General features: G+C 45.8%; 1 non-coding gene across 1 annotated transcript; it reads right to left on the reverse strand.

Annotated features, from left to right (window-relative positions):
- Positions 1–447: 447 nt before the first annotated feature.
- trnay-gua (transfer RNA tyrosine (anticodon GUA)) lies at positions 448–540 on the reverse strand. The gene is made up of 2 exons: positions 504–540; positions 448–483 (listed from the first exon to the last, which is right to left on the reverse strand). It is a non-coding gene; the product is annotated as a tRNA-Tyr (tRNA).
- Positions 541–7,071: the final 6,531 nt, after the last annotated feature.

A 7,071-nucleotide genomic window follows, 5' to 3' on the forward strand; every position in this document is an offset into this window, starting at 1 on the left:
CCTGAATATATGAAATACTTTGCTCCAATCGGCGGTATCGAGCACCAGCAAATGAGGAACAGCAGAACGGGAAGCCACAATAATCATGAATGATGCTGAGAAGAGCCCGAGCCTGCGGAAGGAAGATGAGGTCACTGGAAAGCAACAGCCGCCCGAGCTTGAGGGAGCAGCGTGAGCCCTGACTGACTGACTGACTGATCGAAGAACTTTTTGCCTGAAATTGAGGGCGATTTGAAGTGTTCCTGCTCAAAGGCACTCCCTGCTGGTGAGCAGAGGGAAATGCTCGAGTGAAACAGCCGTGCTTGGGCAGAAACAGAAAGCTTTCAGGTTTGAGAAAGGAAACGTGGTGTCCTGTGACTCAGTGGCAACATGTTCATCTGGGAGGTGCCTGTGAAGTTCAAAGAGCGACATTGAGTTAATTGCTGCTTATTCCAAAAGCACACTCACTCCTTCGAGCCGGAATTGAACCAGCGACCTAAGGATTACTTCAATTGTTTAATTCACTACAGTCCTCCGCTCTACCAGCTGAGCTATCGAAGGGAAGTGATAAACAGTGTTGTCTTTGGTGATTGTTCACCGTGCGCCTGTTGACATGTTCAGACTCGTGGAGTCCGGTGCTGATCGAAGACTTCTTTTGCCTGAAAGCGAGAGCTGAGTGTTTTGAAGTATTGCTGCTCAAAAGCACTCCCTGCTGGTGAGCAGAGGCAAAACAGCCTTGTTTGGGCAGACACAGAAAGTTTTGCGGCTTGAGAAAGGAAAAGAGGCGTCCTGTGCCTTCATGGCAACATGTTAATCTGTAAGGTGCCTGTAAAGTTAAGAGAGCGACCTTGAACTAACTGCTGCTTATTGCAAAATCACGCATACTCCTTCGAGCAGGAATTGAACAAATGACGTAATGATGACTTTATCTTATTTTCCACGACAGTCTTGTCGCTCGACCAGCTGAGATATCGAAGGGAAGCGGCAAAAATGTTACACTTTGGTGATTGTTCACCGTGCACCTTTGACACACCCGGACTCGTGGATTCCAGTGCTCATGACTGAGGCTGACTCGGTACCTGCTCATACCGCAGCGCTGTGGGAGTGTGAGCTGCTCTGTGTTCTCCACAGCCTGGGCCAGTGACACAATGAATAATGTGACTGATTATTGATCAGGAGATTGTGGGTTTAAGTTTACGGAGGGTGTCAAGTGGAAGGCCGGGCCTGGAGAGCATTGGAATAGTTGAGTCTAGAAGCAAACAAAGGCACGGATGAGGGTTTCAGCAGCAGAACTTCATTCTGGCAGTTGGGATTTGTTTCTGATGATGTTAATAACCGCTATAACTGGGCTGAAATTCAATATTCTGGATAAATGTCAAATAAATCAACTTTGTTTCAAACAGAATGGTTCAATTACTTGCTGAATTCAAGATAAGAGACTAATTGATGTCCTAATTACCGATTATTATGCTTTTTCTCCTTTCTCACTGCAGATTATTTCAGTTCGCATACCTTCAATTACTCTCATGGCCAAGTCCCAGTTCCCCAGACCTTCCCGAGTGCCTCTCCCAGCCTTGGGATCCAGGGAAGGTATCGGTAATGTACCCGGGATCACTAAACACAAAACCCAGTCTGTGAATCACTTTCAGCAACTGGATTGTCGTGTGTCCCACAGCATCTCTCTCACCTTCGATGTGTGAATAGAGCATCAGGCCTGGAAATCTCGTCTTAAATTTAAATTCACTCAGCAAATGTATTTAACAAAATACAAACAAGTAAACACATCACGGCTCAATGATCCAGCACTAAATTCAAAGGAGTTATCAAACTCCTTGAGTGGACAGAATAAAGAAAAATCCCAAATCTAAGATCACCACGAATCCTTTGCAAATACCTTACAAATCTTGACAATAATCAACAAGTCTAATTTAATGTTGATCTTCATCTTGAGTGGGGTTGGAATACAGAAGTGATGCTTCAGTTGCAAAGAACCTTGGTCAGACCCCACCTGGAGAACTGGGCACCGAAACTAAGGAGAGATAAATCGGCCGTGGAAAAGATATAGTGTAGATTCACCAGAATTATGCCGGGGTTAAAATGATTAATTTAGGAGGATAAGTGGCATAAACTTGGTTTTTATTCCCATGAGTTTAGAACATTGAGATGTGACCTCGTCGAGATGTTTAAAATAATAAAGGGATTCAATAAGGTAGATACAGAGAAATGATTTCTTCTGGAGGAGGAATCCAGAACAAGAGGGCATAAGAAATAGGAGCAGGAGTGGGGATACGGCCCCTCGAGCCTGCTCTGCCATTCAGTAAGTACATGGCTGATCTTCTACCTTAACTCCACTTTCCTGCCCAATTCCTTGATTCCCTCCGAGTCCAAAAAATTCTCGATCTCATTCTTGAATATACTCAATGACTGAGCATTCACAGCCCTCTGAGGTAGAGAACTCCAAATATTCACAACCCTCTGAGTGAAGAATTTTTTCCTCATCTCAGTCCTAAATGGCCGATCCCTTATCCTGAGACTATGCCCCCTAGTTCTAGACTCTCCAGCCAGGGGAAACAGCCTCTCAGCATCAATCCTGTCAAGCTCTCTAAGAATTTTAGACGTTTCAATGAGATCACTTCTCATTCTTCTAAACTCCATCGAATATAGGGCCATTCTATCAAACTCTCATCTTACAACAATCCTCTCATCCCAGGAATCAATTGAGTGAACCTTCGTTGCACCCCCTCTAAGGCAAGTATATCCTTCCTCAGGTAAAGAGACCAAAACTGTGCGCTGTACTCCAGGTGTGGTTTCATCAAAGCCCAATATAACTGCAGCAAGACTTCCTGACTCTTATTTTCCAACACACTTGCAATAAAGTCCAGCATACTATTTGCTTTCCTAATTGTTTGCTGTACCTGTATGTTAACTTTCTGTGATCAGTGTACAAGGACACCCAAATCCCTCTGAACACCGTCATTTCTTAGTCTCTTAACTTTTACAAATATTCTGCTTTTCTATTCTTCCTACCAAATTGAATAATTTCGACATTTCCCCACATTGTACTCCATCTGCCACCTTCATGATAATCTTAAAATTAGAGCTCGGTCATTTATGAGCAAAATAAGGTGGCAATTTTTCACACAAAGGGGAGTGGAAATTACAAACTCACTTCCCCGAAAGGCTGTGGATGCTGGGGCTCGATTGAAATTTTCAATATTGAGATTGATAGATTTGTGTTGTGTGAAGGTTGCAAGGGATATGGAGCAAAGACAAGTAAATGGAGTTGTGGTACAGATTAGTCCGGATCCAATTGAATGGTAGAGTGGGCTTCAGGGGCTAAATGGCTAATTCCAGTTCCTGACACCAATCACCTCCAGTCTGATAAATAAAACCCACAGTCACTGACACAAATTTATCCTGTCTGATATAAACCAACCCCACAGTCACTGATACCAATCTCCTCCTGTCTGATATAAATCAACCCCACAGTAACAGACACCAATGTTATCCTGTCTGATATAAACCAACCCCACAGTCACTGATACCAATCTCCTCCAGTCTGATATAAACCAACCCCACAGCCACTGAAACCAATCTCGTCCAGTCTGATATAAACCAACCCCACAGCCACTGATACCAATCTCGTCCAGTCTGATATAAACCAACCTCACAGTCACAGGCACCAAGCTCAAACCGTCTGATATAAATCAACCCCTCAGTCACTGATACCAATCTCCTCCTGTCTGATATAAACCAACCCCACAGTAACTGACACAAAACTTATCCTGTCTGATATAAATCAACCCCACAGTTACTGACACCAATCTCCTTCTGTCTGATATCAACCTACCCCATCCTCAATGACAACAATCTCACTGAATGGTGGAACAGGCTTGAGGGGCTGAATGGCCTACTTCTGTTCCTAATGTTCCGATGCCACACTGAAGTTGCTAACATTCCTCTTCACAGTTCTTAATGCTCCCTATCCTGGTGTTGTCAGGAAATGTTGATCTTATGCCCTTGTTCCCAAGCCCAGGTCATTTCTGGATATTGAGAAGAGCAATGGTCCCAACACTGCCCCTGGGGGACACCACTGTTTACATCCCCACAGTCTAAAAAACATCCATTAACCACCACTCTGCCCTTTCTCCAACTTCCCATCCACACTGACCCACTCCCTTTAATACCGTGAGCTTTAATCTGATCAACAAGCCTCCTGTCCGGCATCTTCTCAAACACTTTTTAACAATCCATCTTCACAACCTCCATTGCATTTTATCCCCACACTGTGTTATTCCCTCCAATAATCCCTGCTGTCTGTCCTGAATTAATCCATTTCATTCCCAATGTTGAAATCTTTGCTCCACCCACTCGGTTCCATCGGTTTTTCTCCACAACACAAAGGGCCAGTTTTCCCCAAGAGTTTCACACCAATCAGCTTTCAAAATGAGGCAGAGTTTCAGCCAATGAGGGAGATCCGGGCTCAGCCCCGCCCACTCGGTGCCGCAAGTCCCGCCCCTCACACACTCCCATTGGTTGGAGGACCAACCGCCCGCTCGGTCCTCCAGTCCCTCTCCGCTCTTCCTATTGGTCCGGAGCTCCCGTCAATCACCCGGGCAGTGTGAGCTGAGCATGCGCGGCGGGCGGGAAGTGAGGCCGAGATCGTGTCGGCAACAGGTGAGAGATGGGCGGGGGGAGCGGGTTAATAAACCCCGGGGGAGGGGGCGGGGGCGGGGGCGGGGGCTTCACAAACCCCGAGTGCGGCCCCGGGCCCGAATATCAAACAGTGAACATTCTCCTCTCTCTCTCTACACTCCGGGGGCTCCGGTTTAGATCAGACCCGAAACTCAACACACGGCCCGCGGCCTCCGAGCATGCGCAGAGTCAGCGTCAAACCTCGTGACTCATCGAATCAGGGAGCGTCTGTAAATGAAGGAGAAATGGTGATCGGTCAGGGAGAGTCTGTAAATGAAGGAGAAATGGTGATCGGTCAGGGAGCGTCTGTAAATGAAGGAGTAATTGTGATCGTTCAGGGAGCGTCTGTCAATGAAGGCGAAATGGCGATCAGTCAGGGAGCGTCTGTAAATGAATGAGAAATGGTGATCGGTCAGGGAGCGTCTGTAAATGAAGGAGAAATGGTGATCGGTCAGGGAGCGTCTGTAAATGAAGGAGAAATGGTGATTGTTCAGTGAGCGTCTGTAAATGAAGGCGAAATGGTGATCGGTCAGGGAGCGTCTGTAAATGAATGAGAAATGGTGATCGGTCAGGGAGCGTCTGTAAATGAAGGAGAAATGGTGATCGGTCAGGGAGCGTCTGTAAATGAAGGAGAAATGGTGATCGTTCAGTGAGCGTCTGTCAATGAAGGCGAAATGGTGATCGGTCAGGGAGCGTCTGTAAATGAATGAGAAATGGTGATCTGTCAGGGAGCATCTGTCAATGAAGGAGAAATGGTGAACGGTCAGGGAGCGTCTGTCAATGGAGGAGAAATGGTGATCGGTCAGGGAGCGTCTGTAAATGAAGGAGTAATTGTGATCGTTCAGGGAGCGTCTGTCAATGAAGGCGAAATGGTGATCGGTCAGGGAGCGTCTGTAAATGAATGAGAAATGGTGATCTGTCACGGAGCGTCTGTCAATGAAGGAGAAATGGTGAACGGTCAGGGAGCGTCTGTCAATGAAGGAGAAATGGTGATTGGTCAGGGAGCATCTGTAAATGATGGAGTAATTGTGATCGTTCAGGGAGAGTCTGTCAATGAAGGAGAAATCGTGATCGGTCAGGGAGTGTCTGTAAATGAAGGAGAAATGGTGATCGGTCAGGGAGAGTCTGTAAATGAAGGAGAAATGGTGATCGGTCAGAGAGCGTCTGTCAATGAAGAAAAAATGGTGATAGGTCAGGGAACGTCTGTAGATGAAGGAGAAATGGTGATCGGTCAGGGAGCGTCTGTAAATGAAGGAGAAATGGTGATCAGTCAGGGAGCGTCTGTAAATGAATGAGAAATTGTGATCGTTCAGGGAGCGTCTGTCGATGAAGGAGAAATGGTGAAGGTCAGGGAGCATCTGTAAATGAAGGAGAAATGGTGGTCGGTCAGGGAGCATCAGTAAATGAAGGAGAAATTATGAATGTCAGGGCGAGTCTGTAAATGAGGAAGAAAATGTGACGGCTCATAAGAACATAAGAAATCGGGGGCAAATTTGCCAATCATGCCCCCTACATTCAAGTCCAAATCATTAAGATATACCACAAACAGCAATGGACCAAATACTGAGCCCTGTGGCTCACCACTGGAAACAGATATCCATTCGCAAAGACATCCATCGACTTTTACCCTTTGTTTCCTGTTACTGAGCCAATTTTGGATCTAATTCGCCACATTTCCCTGTATCCCATGGGCTTTTACCTTTCTGACCAGTCTGCCATGTGGGACCTTGTCAAATGCCTTACTGAAATCCATGCAGACAACATCCAACAGCACGACCATCATCAATCCTCCTTATCACTTCCTCAAAGAATTCAATCAGATTTGTAAGGCATGACCTTCCCTGAACAAATCCATGCTGACTATCCCTGATTAAACCATGCCTTTCCAAGTGACAGTTTATCCTATCTCTCAGTATTGATTCGAATAGTTTGCCCACCACCGAGGTAATTCTTCGCCCTATCCCTCGTACCCTTTTTAAACAATGGTCTTACGTTTGCAGTCTTCCAGTCCTCTAGTACCTCCCCTGTATCTAATGAGGATTGGAAAATGATCCTCAGAGCATCCGCCATTTCCTCCCTGGCTTCCTTCAATAGCCGAGGAAACAAGTCACCAGGGCCGGATGGATTATCAACTTTCAAGGATTCCAGTCCCTCTGGTACTTCCTCTCTCGTTATGTTTACCTCATCCAATATTTCACACCTCTCCTCTTTAACTACTACGTCCGGATCATCCTGTTCCTTTGTGAATACGGAGAAAAAATATTCATTTAAAACCCTACCCACATGTTCTGCTTCTACACACAAGTCACCCTTATCATCCCTGATAGGTCCCACCTTTTCCTTCGCTATCCTCTTGTTCTTAATGTACTGATAAAATATCTAACATTCTTCTAAACT

The sequence above is a fragment of the Heptranchias perlo genome, chromosome 20 (assembly GCF_035084215.1).
Source record: "Heptranchias perlo isolate sHepPer1 chromosome 20, sHepPer1.hap1, whole genome shotgun sequence".
In the NCBI taxonomy this organism is placed as follows: Eukaryota; Metazoa; Chordata; class Chondrichthyes; order Hexanchiformes; family Hexanchidae; genus Heptranchias; species Heptranchias perlo.